The sequence below is a fragment of the Acanthochromis polyacanthus genome, chromosome 13 (assembly GCF_021347895.1).
Source record: "Acanthochromis polyacanthus isolate Apoly-LR-REF ecotype Palm Island chromosome 13, KAUST_Apoly_ChrSc, whole genome shotgun sequence".
Lineage (NCBI taxonomy): Eukaryota > Metazoa > Chordata > Actinopteri > Pomacentridae > Acanthochromis > Acanthochromis polyacanthus.
Window position 1 is genome coordinate 37,358,203 of NC_067125.1, and position 17,536 is coordinate 37,375,738.

The 17,536-nt window shown below is 39.7% G+C and overlaps 1 long non-coding RNA gene across 1 annotated transcript; it reads left to right on the forward strand.

The window, feature by feature from the left end:
- The first annotated feature begins 11,129 nt into the window (after nt 1-11,129).
- Nucleotides 11,130-14,406, forward strand: LOC127536774 (uncharacterized). The gene is made up of 3 exons (XR_007945964.1): nt 11,130-11,280; nt 12,889-13,018; nt 13,332-14,406. It is a non-coding gene; the product is annotated as an uncharacterized LOC127536774 (long non-coding RNA).
- Nucleotides 14,407-17,536: the final 3,130 nt, after the last annotated feature.

A 17,536-nucleotide genomic window follows, 5' to 3' on the forward strand; every position in this document is an offset into this window, starting at 1 on the left:
CTGACACAGCGGGGCTCAGATTATTAAAGCTACCCGGTGGGGGTCCACGTGTAAACAGTCAGTTTTGCTTGCATTTAATAAACTCTTAGATACATATCCTACACCATATGCAAAATCCCTGCTAACATTTAAAATTAACATTTTTAAAATGCAAATGGCTAAGTTTTATATTGCTGTCTTCTCCTTTTTTATTTGTGCATCACTAAACTGCTGTGCAGTACCTCCATTAACAACACTACATGTGATATTGCTGGAAATTTAAGGACTTCATATGGTTATCACCACATTACAGACACCATGAGAACTGTTACTACTTAATTGTATTTTTCAAGAACCAGTGTTTGAATATTTTTTGTGGTGATTGTTGGAGTCTAAACTGGGATACTGAATGGACATCAACGACTAAAAATGTCTAACACGCCCAATGGACTGGTGAAATCTTACAATAAACTATCAATCAATTGTGATATGCAGCAGTTATCTACTATGAAACCACTAAGTCACATCAAAGTAGAGGGATAAATCCATCCTAAACACTGAAATATATTAAATTAATCCTTAAATGATTTCTCCATGGCAAAATCCATCCATTATATGTGATTATATATTTCAATTTGAACACATTTGCATTTCCCAGTTCTGAGATCGACGGCTGATAAATATTGCAAAAGTAGTTTTTTTCTTGATGCATGCAGCTGATCAAATGTCTACTGCAACTGCAACAGTGATAACCACTGAAGGAGACAAAATAACTACAGGCAATATCACTTAATTTGATCATCAAAACAGTTTTTACAGCTGCACCAAATTTCCTTAAAATTTGTTATTTTTGGAGCAACATGACTTTTGTGTTCTGATTATCTGGATCTCCTGACATACTATTTATCATGGTCTGCTGTTCATTAGAGGTTTACATTTTTATACAAAAATATATACAATATAATGTTGATAAAATAAATATATTATGCCAACTTTGTTATATCTTAATACATAGCTGCACTGCATTATTGTAATTACTGGGACTAATCTAAATAAATATTGATGGATGGCAAGCATTGCTAAATTTTAAAAGCAGAAATATGGTGTTTGGTTTGTGGCATAAAGTGTTTTTTCATATAGCAGTTTAAGAATAGTCTTTGGTGGGAAAAAAATAAACTGAGTGACATGTTTTGCTTTTTCTTCATAGTCAGGGCAGACAATGAAGATTTCCAAGGTTACCTCACAGAACAAACAAAAGACACAACTGTCACAAAAGATCGGCCTTTGAAAAAGGAAATCACAATTGGTCATGGCACAGAAGCAATACCTACAGTGAATACACATCGACACACTGCAATGGCACTGACTGCCAAGTTTCCAGGGGCTATCTTGTTTGACACCAGACCAACACAACCTTATGAGAGGACACAAATCACTAAAGCATCAGCTGAAATTTATTTACGAGGGACAGAACACTCTGTTTTCAGAACTGGGCAAAACTCTCTCACGTCAACAAGAGAAAATCTATCATCTTTGGAGACTGACATCAAATCAGAAATCCCACTGATCTCTAATTATGAAAGGATCATTTTCTCTTCAGCCAAAGCTTCATTGGAATCGATGATGGATGGCACCTCTAAGCCAGAGGTCCATTTGCCTTCAGATGCAGTGAAAGCCCGTCCTAAGCTTCATACTCTCAATGATGGGAATCAAAGAAACACTAATTCTGTTACTCTCTTATCTTCTGACGGAGGGCTGGGAGTTCCAATCCTATCTGCATCTCATCCTCATGTACTTGATGACCTGGCTGTGCTACGTAATGACAATGATGACAAACAATCTCAGGGCGAGGGGATTATGAACCCAGGAAGAAATGTGGATGTGCTTGGTTCACAGCAATCAATCTTCCAAAGTGATACAGCAGAAGATTCAGGGAGAGGAAATGCTATGATGAACTTGTGTTTGACGTGCGTGAAAGATGGAAGAGCAGCGTCCACTGAGAAATCTGTGGCTCTGCCTGCCCTGTCAACTCCTGGCTTTCCAGACTCCCTCAGTATCGAGGGGTTCACTTTAGAATTCAATCAGTTTGCAACCTCATTAACCAGTTTACATCCACAGTCAACTGGAGAACGAGAAGAAATACTGAACGAAACGATCAGTCACCAAAACAAAACCAAGCACTCTGATTTTCGTGAGAAAGGAGGACTAGTTCACAGTCAGACATTTCTTTCTTCATCCTTCAATAACACTTTGAATCTTAGTGAAAGCATATTGAATAATTCTCAAATCAAGTCCTTTCTCTCAGATACAGAAACAGTTGCACGTGTCACTCGCTCTCTTGCTGAGATGTCATCAACAAGAAAAGACACAGAGAAACAATCAAGGCTCATGTATCTCGGTGAAACTTTTGTCACTGAGAGACCGATCTCAACAACCACAGCACTTTATCGCTCCTCAAAGTCACTTTATACCGTAAGGAAACCAGTAGAAAATGGAAAACATGAGATGTTTGGAGAAAAGGTGAATGTCAGGGAACCACAGTCAGAACTGATGTATTTCAGTGAGACAAAGAAAAATGCTCCTCACAGTGTCTCAACAAACTTCAAAAATGTTTTTATTCAAAACCAACCTTCTGGTCAACCAGTAAGCAATTCGCCTGTCACCGCTGAAGCTCTCAACAGCAGTCAGAAAAGTCTTCATGAAGGTAGTGACCACAGCAAGGCATCACATCCAACTGCAAGATTGAGTTTGACTGAAGCTTATGGTGCAAAAACACCCTTAAGCTTTAGCAGGTCAACCACTTCGGCAGTCAAAAATCTTGAGACTAAGCTTCTGACGGGAAGAATGGACTCTTTGATCTCTGCATTGAGGAGTAATACACTAGCTAAACCAAGCTCCTGCACTAAAGGACCCACATTGACTTTGTTGGCAAAGGATTCTGCCATCCAGCTTGCATCTCGAACCACAAAGACACACTTGGCAGATGAGCAAGATTCTCATACATTTAACACTGTACGTGGCATTGATAAACAGTCTTTTGTTGATGCCCCAGAACCAGCAAATAAAGAACCACAAATTCCAACCTTTACAACAAGAAAAGCCGTGCCTGGGATGTTGTTTCTCACAGGATCAAGAGAGGACTTTGTATCTTCAAGCAAGTCATTTTCAAAGAAAGTGACAACAAGCAGATTTTCAGAGACTCAATCAACAATCATTGAGGATGGGACTCTTGATGTTAACAATGATGAGATTGTGGCACCAACACAGAGATCTTTTGCAAAATACAGTGGCCATTTACTCAGAGAGTCACTAGTAGCCAATAATCTGCAGATGGGCCACAGAAATGAACAGGTGTTTATGGCAATTGCAGACAATGAAGATAAAGACCTGCTAAAGATGGAGGGCAAAGACATACTTAACTTGCAGGAGGAAGACGAGAGCAGAGAGGATGAATTTAAGGAAAAAGGAAAGGAATTATTTCGATTAGATAGGACAGAAAGCACAAAACAGGAACAAATAATTAATACCGAGGCAACGATAAGTCAAAACACAGACAGGGAGGCAAAAGAAATGGAAGATCATGACCTCAAAACAAGTCAGAAGGAAGGCAGAAAGGTTGATGCAAGTCTGATACAAGACAAAGATCGGCGAGTAGAGAAAGTAAGTGATGAAGAAAGTGTTGAAAGAAAAGTCGGGATTGAAATAAATACAGAGAGTTCTACCAGAGAAGCTGCAAAGCAGAGAGAGGCTTTGACGACAGAAGAAGCCGATGCTCGAAGCAAGCAAACATCGGGCAAGGAAGGCATAAAATGTAATGGGGAAATAGTGAAGGAGAACATGACAAATGTTCCCCTTGCACCTACAACTGCTTTAAAAGAACTTAACAGAGACAAAGGGCACACTGTTAAAAATCTGTCTTCCTGCCACACTTTGATTAAACAGTTGGAATCCACCGAGCAGACGGGCATTCATCTGGGTGAAAATACTTCCCAAACTGTGGAGAATGCAAGTAAGTCATCTTCTGACAAAATGACAAGCAATCACAGACCACTGGGTTCAACTCTGAGCCCAAAACTATCAAAAATTGTGCCTCTTCCTGAAGAGCCAAACACAGAAATTAAACCTCATCTGTCTACACTCGGGGCTCTGCTTCCAAAGCATGGAAATATATCATCGTTTACTAAAAGAAGCTCTCGGAACAAAGTTGTTGGAGCTACATTTTCTGTGACCACCAGATCAAAACTCTTACACACATTTGAAGTTAGCAGTTCCAACTTTAAGGACATGTTAAAGCCTGCAATTTCCCTGCACAGTGGTGCCGCTAAATCGACTCACCCTGCTCTAAACAGCATCAGTAGCATGTTGTCACTCACCACGGCTCGACCAGCAGTGCCTGCTGGGTTCACTAGAACTCAGCCACACTTTAAAGTAAATAGTTCTACTCTCAATATATCAATTATTTACAGCATCCCAGATCACAGGCATAAATTTAGTGCCTTAGATTTGAAGGCCAATATGGGTTTACATACCACAACTGAGAGCGAGCAAGCAGAATTCATTACACCATCACTGAATCCTGCTACACGCCAGCAGATGTATAATGACTCATCTAGTGAGCCACCCACAGCCACAGCTTTGTCATCTGAGACCCACATCTCCATCGGCCAGTTGCCACCTCATGAAGGGCAGTCTGCCCCTCAGATAACTCAGCCCTCCTCCTCTTTTGACATGACTGCAGGCCAGCCATGCTCATTTAAACTGTCAGAACAGACAGCCGGTCCAGATACTTTGCATGCTCCTGTTGACGATAACGAGCACAGATCTGTACAGACCCTAATGGCATCAATGAGCCCTACAGCAGAAAACGATCAATTGCCTCTCAGCAGCGTGTCACCGCCGGTAAATCTCAGGCTGCTTGGAGGTGACAGTTTACCTGGCACCTATAGCCTGACAGGCTTAACTAGATCAGTGTCGGTACAAAAAATAGTGAGGGAATATGTAAATAGTGGAAGTGACCATGCTGAGTCCTTGTTAGGGACTGCTGATGAGGCAAATCAATCTAGAGATAATGACAGCGTGCGAATGATGGTGACCTCAAAAGTAACAGATATAGTCACGAAGCAAATCACAGAGGAGAGAGATGAAAAGAACAGCTCCACTTTTATATCGCAAACAAACACACGCCAGGCCAATAACACTGATGAACTCAGCTCTTTGTCTATACCACAGGCTGAGAAGCTAGCAATAAGAAACAACAATGAGAGTAACCAGACTGACCCGCTCGATATAGATCACTATGATGAAGCAAACAATACAGTCCCAGCGACCCACAAGAATATTCACCTGTCCCAGTTAGAAAGTACTGTTTCTATCATGAGTGTAGCTGATACACCGAATGGGACCGAGCAGGCTATAAATGAGGATTTTGTGCATGTTATGAATGAATTTGCAATACCTGTGATGGACACAAATGATCCAGCTGGCACCCCTACATTTGTTGAGTCAGATAGTCTGCCTGAAATGACTAAAATACAGGCTAAAGATGTGACTAACAAGGCTATTTTTGATACGACACATCATGCAGCAAAAACAGCTGAAAAGCAAAATAATCCCTCCTCACCACGAAGCACCGTAAGCAAGGACACCCTCCCTGTTCCACACAGTAATTTCACAAGTGACCCGACAGACCTCAGTAAAACCACACAGCAGATTTCTGAGCAGATAATGAAAGTTATTTCTCACTTTCAGATAATCACCACTAAAACCAATGACTTTGTGTCTCTGGCAGCAACTGCTAGCATAGGTGGTTTCGCTGTGTCCGCGGAAGATCATGAATCACTGCCTACCACCAGTGAGAGTGTGTCTGTCGTCTCCAAAAAGTCATCTCAGGCTACACATACCGACCATATGGGGCAGTCCAATAATCATGAGCCTCTGCCACTGAGCATGCCTTCCATAACTCCCACTTCTGGCAAACTAATCCCTGCTGTGAAAAGAAAAAACACAAAAGAAACGCAGACTGTAGAGCAGCCTGACCATGAAACTTCAGTACAGGCTACTGAACAAAGCCAGCATGCCCTGCCCGCTACGATTGCAATAACACATCCTATTAATAATGACGCAGAACACAGCGTCCAAGCAGGTTTGTTGGAAACTACCCACAGAGCTAGAGAGGCACATGGCACAACATCTACCACGGTCAAAAGAGAGAAACTTTCATTATTAGAAGACATAAAAACCACAACAAAGAGTGCTTTTGTTCGTGAGAGCATTTCTGCAGCACATACAATGGACAGAAAAAAGCAACATAAGGAGCATTTATTGCCTGAGAAAACTTTAAGAAGTCAAGTGATATTTGGAGCTGTGACTGATTCTATAACACCTTTGAAAATCTTGCTTGCAAAGGTTATCAATACAACCAGCTGTAGGACAATTGGCTGTGCTAAGTCAGTCGACATTACTGGAGCAGCAGTTGGAGCAGGTGAGACTGATCATACTGAGGAAATGTATAAAACACAGGCTGGAAACAGAGGAAGAGATCATTTCAGTAAAGAGAACACTCCTGATACAAACTCAGACAATGACAACTGTAGCTCTGACTGTCCTCCACTTGGAAAGGTTACACCAGAGGCCACCGACCTCAAATACGCTGTGCTTTCACCAGTCACCACTAAATCTGATCATGGCCATGCCAGCGCTGAGGAGACGACATCAAATAAGGCCAGGAGTGTTACAGATAAAACTGTTATTTTGGAGAGGCCCCAGACACCTGAGCAGGCTCCGTTTGTAAAGAAAACAACACAAAGACACTTTCACAAAGGGACCTCTGAAGCCCAGGAGGTTACTGCAACAGGGGTCGCTTTATCTGAACCTGAAGCGACTACTGTGCAGACCACAATAAAGACGACTGAGCAGATGCTGGTCGCTGAAAAAAACACAAAAACACAATTAAACAGAGGAACAGGTCACACTGAGATATTTGAAGCACAAAAAGCCACCAGGTCAGCGCGTGCTGTGGCTCATGGAGAGGTGGTGGTTCAAGAGTCTGAATTAGAAGTACCAGGGATGAAGCACAAGAGGAGGACCTCACCTCATCTGTATCTCTCTGGGTAATGTTATTATTTAACTCTGTTATTCTACAATATCTATCAATCATGTGGCAACAGATTGAAGAGTCATACTGGTGATTTTGCAAGACTTAAGCTGTTAAGTAGGTACTCCATCACAGCCAACTGCTTCGTTTTATCCTCACGGCATCCAAAAAAGAGAAAAAGTAGTAGTGAGAAAGAAATGGCACTGTCACAGCAGGTGGGTAAAAAAAAATAATGGGAAAATAACAACAGTAGATACAGTACATTTTAAAAAACTAAAATACATTTTATAGCCTTAATTTTACATGACATTATTTATATTTTCCGACTATTTAATGTTTATTGAAGAATATTTACATGTTTAAAAACTGTGAATTTACAACAATACAGACAGACAGATACTGTATTTTAGATGACCAGTTCTTGTAGATATTATACACTAATGAAAACACTTTTTGTCAATATGTTTGTTGTGAAACCATCTGGAATCACACATAAGATTTGTCATTTAACAAACAAATGTTAACAATAACAACAAATTTATGTAAAATTACATAACTAATTGTCCCTTCTTGTATATAAAGTTAATGATATATTAAAATTTGTTGATTTAACAGTTCCAACCTTTAAAAAAAAAAAGGAAATAAGTGAAATTACAGTCTTGATGTAAACAAAAAAATCTTTAAAAAATGGAAATTATTCACATAGATTTTTTTTAGATTATTGTACATTGGACATGTACATTCATATTTAATTATGGTTTATGGATTTCAAAAATAAAAGAAAAACTGCAGAATAAGGAGAAAAAAAATTAAAATGACTTATTTTTTTTATTTTTTTAAACAGTGTACACTACCAGTCGAAAGCTTGCACACCTTCTCATTCAGTGATTTTTATTGAATTATTTCATACATTGTAGATTAATACTGGACATCAAAACTATAAAAGAATGCATACAGAATTATGTTGTGAACAAAAAAGTGTTAATATTAAGTATTAATGTAAAAAATAATACAAATAAATAAAAACCCGTGAATGAGAAGGTGTGTTCAAACTTTTGACTGGTAGTGTAACTCAATATTGCTGCTGTAATGTAGTTATGAGCAGGTTCAACATGTTGCCTTGTATGGCACTGCTAATCTAATCCAATATCTAGGTGTGTTCTTTCTGAAAGCATAGCAGTGTTGTGTAGTCATGTGAGGATCAAGTCTGAAATAGGAAGATAAACAAAAATCAGCCGCAAGTGTGTGAAAAATCTTGCGAATTTAGTTTAGTCACTCTTGTACGGTCGGTCTGACTCGTTCGTGCAGTGCTTTTACTAGGAAAATATTTTTCTACTGCAGACATTCCTTTCAACCTCAAGTGTCCACTGTGTGTAGAGTCCTGATTAGCAAATGTTAGCATGGGAACAAGGTAAGCAAAGACAGAGAGTATGGTAATCATCATATTCACTAAACTTAATTGGCTCGCTAGTGGCCACAGACTGTCGAGTCTTATTTTCAGTTAATAGGAAACTGTTTGACAACTAGTCAGAATTTTAAGCATGCTTAACCCTCGTATTGTAGCCTAGCCATGCTAGACCCATGCTCTGAAGATGCAAGGGTCTGGGCACGCTTGACAGGGAGGGAGGCAGGCTAAAAGGTTGTCTATCAAATCACTCTGCAGCAATTGGGTAGGTATACAACCAATCAGCGCAACGAATAGGCTCCTAGAGCGCCGGAAATCAGAGGATGCTGTAGTTCGGTGAAGCCTTATTTATACAGTCAATGGGTGAAGCTCAAGTATATTACAGACATGTTAACAGAAAGATTATTCAGAGTCGGTGCTAATGGAGCTCAACGACTGTTATCGTTTTTGTTGTCGACCCTGGCAGAGAATTAAATTCGTTGCCGTGGGTTGTCTAGCGCAGCTAGGCTAGTTGACTCTACACTTCATGGTGATTGGTCCGGCCAGTTTTAGGAGCATCCAACGTCGAGCCTTATGGAGGGTAACTAGACCCACCCTGGCAGAGAATTAAATTTGTTGCCGTTGGTTGTCTAGCGCGGCTAGGCTACTTGTGTTGTCCTGCCGGTGAAAACTGACTCGTTTTAAAGTTTCAAAATGTGGAAAAAAATAGATTTTCACAGTGAAACTTCAAACATTTTCAAAATTTTGGGGAAATTTTTGAACATTTTTTTGGTGGAAAAAGAAATGTGAAAAAAAAAAGTTTCTTTAATGACACTGAGAAAAAAAATCAACCAAAATCCAGCAAATTTCGCTGGATTTTGGTTGATTTTTTTCTGAATGTCACTCAAGAAAATATCACAAGTTTAACTGATATATATGCAGTCATTTTAGATATTTTCTGGATGTTTTGGAGATTTCTACTCATTTTTTGAAAATATTTAAAAGAATTTTCTTGCCAAATTTGGGGATTTTTTTAAATTAAAATTTTAAGGAATCATTGGAATTTTCTTGCTGAAGGTTTTACAAATTTTCAGAAATTTGGGGAATTTTTTTGCTGAATTTTTGGATTTTTTTCCAGACAAGGAAACAATATTTTTTGGTGCCTGTAAATGAAGACAGCAGTAGAGTTTTTTTTTTTTTTTTTTAAACTACAACAGCAAAAGGATGGAGGAGAGTTTTCAAAGACAGGAGTGGTGAAAGCGTTTGCTCTGATGGATTACACATGCGAGTTTCATTTCCCCAAAGTTGATTTTAATAATGCAGCAAAATGGACAGAAACAAATTAGTATGTGAGAAGTAAGTACGCACAGTATATTATTATATACCCTAAAATTAATAACCTTTCTGATGTGGTTGTATGGTTAAGAAATGTATTACATTAGTGGGCAAACCTTTCTTTTTGCAAATTGAAAAAAAAAAAGATGAATCTGTTGGTAGTGTAACAGAAGTTTCAGATGACCTGTGTGGCAGTGGGAACTACACAGCAGAAATGAGTCTCAATCTGGGTGGAGGTGTGGAGCCAGGTGACACTGTGCCTGCCCTGGGGAACCTCAGAGTAGTCATCGACCTGAAGACAAACAACAGTCAGATCAACCTTGAGGTCACCTCCTGCTGTCTGTCCCCGACTACCCAGCCTGACCTCACCAACTCCACCTGCTGCCTATTCTCGAGGTACGCTGGGAAGCCTCTAGATTTCAGTGAAAAGGCTTAATTTGTGCAAAAACATTTGAGAAAATGTGTTGAAGGCAAACACAGAAGAGTAGATTTAGTACATAAAGAGTTACATAGTGGTAAATTTAAACTACATTAACTGATATATGTGCAACCATCCAAAAACGTATGCTCTATAGTTCAAAGTACATGCTTCAATTTGACTAAAATAAATCATAAAAAACTGACATCCGTGATTAATTCCTAACTTCTGTGCCATTCTTAACTCAACTGGGCCACACTGCTTACAAATGTGCCCACTAGAGAAACAGTGTAATGATAATCCATATCAATCTGGAGAGCTGCAGGCACATTTTTAAGAGCTGAATATTCCTGGTAAAGAGGAGTTATCTCTCTGAGCCAGCATCAGTTGGATAGATGGAAATTCTCCCGTGCACTAAAAGAAGCAGCAGTATAAATGCATAACCTGTAGCACATGTCAAAATGTGAGAAGGGTGGCTGTTGATTTTTATTGTGTGTCTGAACGGAACACTTTTACAGTGTTTACACCGGTGGCACATTTATTTATAATGCATACCTTTCGAGGTGGAATGAGGAAAAAACTGCTTTAAAGTCACAGAGACTGAGTAAAGCGGTTAAAAAAAATCACCATAATTCTGATTCTGACACCCCAACTTATTATTACACAGCTTGAGTGATGATACTAATTTTACAGCATATCATACACACAGAAAAATCTGACCTTTACCTAACAAGATTTGTTTTCTCTTAAGATTTCAAGTTAATTTGCCACAAAAGAATTCATCGCAAACTGGTCTGCATGACTTCACCTGCAGGGCATTCTTGGTTAAACCATTTTCTGTAAACATTTCACCATTTCTTTTGAGGAAAATGGCTCCACTAAGGTTGTACTATACATTTGTGCCGGTGCCGCAGGTTAGCAGCAGATCCAGCGGGGATCACGCTGCTGCCCAGTGCCCTGTCAACCAGTGCCAGCTTCACCATCAGTCTCTTCCAAATGATTAATTACTCAGTAGTGTACCTACACTGCGATCTCAGTGTCTGCCTGAGGAACCACTCCGACTGCGAAAGGGTAAGATTGCAGCGGGCGCGCAGGGCAATGAATGCGAGTGGACGAAAGAATGAGCAGCTCAGAGCGATTTAAATTTAGTTACACAGGGTGTGACACTGTGAAAATATGGAGACAGATGAGGGGAGGACAAGCATTTGTAAATGAGCTGAGGAGAAGAGCAATAAGAGGGACCAAGGTGAGTGAGGTACAGAGGAAGAGGGAAATTAATATATGGATGAATGTGATGGAAAAATTAAGAGAGGACGGATTATATAAAGACAAGGATCAAACATTTTCCTGAATTGGGGTGGTGTGTGATTTAAATATCCTAGCACAGCAATAGGAACTGTGTATTAGATGGGAATGCAAGTCTGGCAGCCTAAAACATCCGTCATGTCATTATCGGCTCTGTAGGTCAGATAAGGTCTTTGCAAAGTTTCAGAATAATGCTGAGGCTGTGATGTGGACCGCTACATCCTGCTGTTGTGGGAATGAGGCCTCTGATTTAATGGGCAAGAGTGAATCATCTGACAAGTGTGTGTTGGAGGGCGGAGGTGAGCCAGAGGACGAACTCTGGAGACTCATTTTGATGTCTACCTTTGAAGAGCACTTCTTCAGTTCTCACATTACTTATGATTCTAGTGTGGCTATGTTCTCTGTGTGCATTTTAAGAAAAGTGTATTTATGTTTAATTGCAATCTGTGGTGTTGCCATCAGTTTACAAAACATTGTTCAAACAAGATTACAATATGTGTGTACTCACAGTACGAACTTAGACAGTTATCTACATAAACCACAACTTTCTTTGAACACATTCATTGATCTTTTTGTCTTCTGTACCTTAAAATTGTTTTTCTGTCTTACCTTGTTATTCAGCACCATTTCTTGACTGACAGAAAAAGTATTGCTGGTTTTGTAATTTTACAAATATATATAATTTAAAAAAAATAGAAACACAAAAACAACACAAAAAAAGAATAAAGACAATGACCCTGTATGCTCAGTAAATTCAACCAGAATTCAACCAGAGGTCCTTCCACAAAATGACTGGCTATAATAGATAGACCGTGCTGTTCAATGAATAGTTCATATTGTCCTCCAGACAGAGATCAATCATGTCAGATTATCACTTTAGTCTATACTAATATTGTATTCAAATATGGACAGCCCAGAGACAATGGATGTAAAGTCAATCAGTTCCAAAGTCCAGCTGTAGAAACACATCACAGGTAAAATATAGATAGATTGCAGATCAAATGTTTTTGTCAATTAATAAATCTTTCTCTGTTGAGATGATTCTCAGCTATCTTGTTTAAACTGCCACAAATCAGAATGGACCACTTGGATTAAAGGAAAGTGCTGCTTTTCTGCTCCAAACCTGTTTCCAGCCCTCTGTTTGAAATAGATGTTTCTGCTCCTGCCCTTTCACCCACACAAATAACACAAAAGAAAACAGCTTTTAGAAATATTTATCAGACAAGTGTATTACTGCCATTGCTATTTCTGTACATTGGTCCTGCTATCTCTGAAAATAAAAATAAAAACAATCCTTCTTCCAAAAAGCTAATTACCCGTTAGATACTCTATCATTTTTCATACTCACACTGTATTTCCCTCGTCTTTTTATAGCAATGCCTCCAGCAGAGGAGTACATTTCCCTCAGACGGTCCCAGGAATATTGTCACCAATCTCAGAAATCGCATATCCTTCGGTCCCATGCTGAAACAAGTGAAGAATTCTACCTTCCCGGAGGAGATAGGTAATTATTAGCAAAGCCTTAAACAAAAATGATCAATCTGAGATAACGGATGATGCACAGGAGAGGCTGCAGGACAGACAGGAAATGAGAGATGACCATGCCATTTATCAATAGTAGAAAGAGAAGAGCTATATTGTTAAGTGGGTCTCTGCGTGCACATTTTCCATGGTTTCATCATGGAAATCTGCTCTACACTATGACAGACATTTTCGATTCAGTGAGGATGTTTTGTTTTTTTTTTCACCTAGAGGACAATGCACAAACAAAATCATGGCTGCAGCCTCATCAGGTCTTTTCTCTGTTTGATTTTCAGACCCATCAGAGCTGGACCTGGCTCTGGTCATTGTCAGCATGGTGGCTGGCTCCTCTCTTGTCACGGTGATGCTGCTGCTGGTGTGGCTGGCCTACCGTCGCCGGGCAATCTGGCTGCTCCACTCGGCAGCTCCAACACGGGCCTGCTGCGGCTGTCTACGCCCAGGAGGTGACTTGATCCTGCCGTGACCAAGGAGGAACCTCTGCCAATTACACTGATCAAGACCCCTCCAAAACAGCCGCAGACAATTACATTAGTCAACCGACAGTGGAGCAGTCAATCATATTAGCCGTAGAGCGGAGGCGGTCAGTCGCATCAGGCCAGACTGGACAATGAGGAGCAATCCAATTCACACCTCCTCTTATAGGTGGCACAGCTGTTGCAGTCAAAATTCACACTTAACCATCAGCAGTCTATTATCATCCACTGAAAATAAATAGCATCTCCAAATAGAAAAGCTGCTCTGATCCCTTTATTTTCCCTTAGTGGCAAGAAATCAATACGCTCTGATTGATAGCTTGTTAATGAAGGTTTAAAATAATATATACATTCATGGCTTGACATCTACTATATTGAGCCTCTGTAAGACTCTGTAAGACGACTGTAAGCCTCTGTGTGGACTATTGAGGAAATTGTCATGTCATTTATTATGTCAACAGAACACGTAACAGCCCTGCACTGTTTTATGTACAGATATACTGTAATTATGATGTGGCACACAATCTAAAATTGTTAATATACCCTTTAATAATGGAACACATACTTACATTGCAGTTCCTCCACATAGATCTGCCTCTCAAATGGAATTCTTGATCATTATTGACTGACTTTAATTTATGCTCTGAATTTCTGACCTGAATCCATAATAATCATGGTGAAATAATACATGATAGGAAAAAGCTGTCTTATTTGTGGAATTGTGTCTCACATTACATCCCATCATCCATTTTTAAGTGTATCAGAGAAATAACATTATTTACTTACATCACTAGGATTATTTTTTCTTCCCTCATCATGCATGTAGGTGCACAGCTATGAAGAAAGCTGACAAACTCCTAATAAAGGTTGAAGACAGAAGATCTTCAGGGTTCCAGCAGAAGAAAATGCAAAACTGGAAGTGTTTTCAATTCAGAAAAATATAGGATACTGAAAGCAAGAGTTGAACTTGAAATACTGTAAAATGAGTGCATAAAAATATAACCTGTGGTCAAGTAGCTCGAAAAACTCCCACCTGCCACACTCTCCTGACATCAGAGTTAAGGTGTTGCGTCCACCAATTTTTAAGACTTTTTGAATTGAAGAATCTCAACATTTACACCCACTTCATGCAGTCAGTGTGCAGCTGTGGAGAGGTGAGAATGCTAATTGGGTTTTAAGCTCTCTCTTTCATCCATTGCACAGCCATTTCTGTCACATTTTGTGTTTGCAACCAAATGCAACTCTCTGAATACCTGAGCAGGCAGATTGTCAGAAAATGCGCACCTTTATCCTGCATCTCTATGACGGCCAGCTCATCCTCCCACATTTGTGTGTGGCCACAATGAACAACTCACTTTAGCCTTCCTGGTTCTGGAAAACTATTCCTCACATAACCCGACAGTAAGTGTCAAACTGGGTGCCATGCCAGGAGATTATGATCAATAGACGTAACCATGAACTGTAAAAAATGGGAATCAATCCAGTCAGTGAAGCAGTCCACAAAAGCAAATATTCTAATACTTACAGATGTATGTACTTGTACTTGCAGCACATGCTCCTCTGTGCCAGCAGGAGTTGCTATTAAGAATGTTAGAACTGTCATTCATATTTTATCTCATCTCCATACAAATCAATATATCTGCTTTGAAACTACATCCAAACTTCAGGCAAACTTTATCCCAAAAAGCAAGTTCATCTGGCCAATTAAAAGAGATGCTGCCGTATATTAAGTTAGGTTTGCATGTCAACGTTTTCTAAATTAGACGCCACACAGGGCAGAGAAGAGGAAAATATTATCATACTACAAATATGCCCTCTCAAAAGTAAATCCTAGATTGTGCTCCAGTTGCTAAAATTCACTATATTACTGTTCTTTCTCACGTAGCAACCATGTTTATAATTCAGCTTAGATACCAGTGGTAAAATATTTGCAAAAGATAAGGACGTGATTTTAAAAAAAAAAAGGTTCAATGCCTTTGAGAGCTACATGAGAGCCAGTACATGTTCTAGTCTGAAACACGCTGCTTACATTTGCCACAGTACATACATGACCGATTCTTTTCAGTCCCCTGCACCATTTCATTTTGTTTGGTTCTGTTCACCACTGTCTATGTTCACAGAATATGGACAAGTAGAGTTAAGCTTGTTAGTTATGAGAGGACATGGGGGCTGGGGTTTGGGGGGCAATGAAAAACCCTTTAGCTGTAACCAGTCAGCTTAGCCAGTGTGGTGGAGCCTGCTAATGCAATTGGCTGAGCTGCGAGATGTGCGTTCCATCACTTGAGACCGACTTCTCCCCTCAGGTAGCCCATCAGGAATCTGATCACGACTACCTAGTCTTCATTAGAACATCAATCCATGAGTCTGTCCTAAATAATAGTGCAAGTTAGTGAAGCGTGAAACTATGGCTTTCACTGAATGTTAAATTCATCTATTATCACGCCTGCACATAGAGAGCCAGTTGGAGGGTTGGGGTGTTTGGGGGAGCACTGAGTCGCATGGAGCTGAATCTTTAAAAAACAAAACCTTCAGAATATAAATCAGTTTTTAAAAAAAAAAAAAAAACATAGGCAGGGCACATGCAGCATGTACCTGATTATGAAGATGTAGCCGTGCACGGGACAAAAATACAGTTTAAAGTTAAACAGGTTTGCCTCTGGATTTGATTATGATGCTCTTTCATGTTTTTAAGACCAATTATTCTCCTCATGTCTTCTCTTATTTCCACTAAAAAGTTTTGACAGCCACCCATAAGTGTGCTTGTGTGCTGCAAAATAATTAACGCATAATCATATAAAGCCTTACAATAATGTGTTTACAGCTTGTTTTATTTGGGGCTGCTGGAGACTGATGACAGCGCAGACATACAGGTCATGAGACATGTATAAACGCACATCATCTCATGGGTGTGCACCCTCTCCTGCCCACAATGCTGCAGGGCGAGCCAGGAGATTTAAAAGGAGCAGGGAGGGGAAAATACCATTGAAGTGGAATTATTAATGAAATTTTTTTCCCCAATGGCATAGAAATGAAAGCCTGAGCAAAGAGCCAGCTCAGGGAATCACGGAAGAGGAAAACTGTAGAATTCTGAAAGAAATATGCATTATGGACAGAAACTCTCAAATGAATCACGCTTACCTTTACTGTTCAGAAATGCTAGACAAAGACAGAAACAGTGAGAGACTGTAGCTCGGTGGGGGCTGCGCATAATTGAGTTTGTATTTGCTCTCAGCAGGATCTACATTAAATCTAAATGTGCTATGTGGAAGGAATGAAGGAACCCAAGGGAGATGGCCTAAACTTTTAAATGCTTGCCAAAGTTACAGGAACAATCTATACGTGTGTTGTCTATAAAGGTACACGTGAGTTCATCACTTTCCTTAACATTACAATAAGACCTCATGTCCCACAATGAATTCAGCTGTAAAGAAAGCTGAATGGACGTGAAATACAACCAGCGACAGAAAAAAAACAACAAAACAGAAAAGCAGGTGGGAATAAAGTTGCCGGTGGAGTTCTTTGTTTTCTCATCTTCTCGAATGAGCTTCCTATTATCGTAATCCTTTCACATAAGCCCGGCAGTTTAAATCTTTTCTCTCGAAGAACAGCCTGCTCTAATGATGCGGAAAGATGAAAATCCGTGATTTTGGGATCTAAGGCCATAAATGTCGTGACACATCGGGAGCTGAAATGGGTTCACACATCACATAATCTGTTGCTATCAACAAGACACTCAGAAAAAACGTCAGCCTGCAGCAACGCAAAATTCACAATTCATCTTAACATCTAATGATTAAATTAAATCTTGCTAAATTAATCGCATGATCAGCTCTCAAGGAGAATGAGGCAATATTTAATTTCAGCTGAAAACAGCCTTTTAAACACAGAGGCAGCAAGTATAATGCAAAGGAAACAATGTCCTTCTGTGTGGAAAGAGAATAAGCCTCTACACACCATTCAGCTCGTAAGCTTTAAATCTTACTCTTTTTTTTTTGCACTTGTGTTTT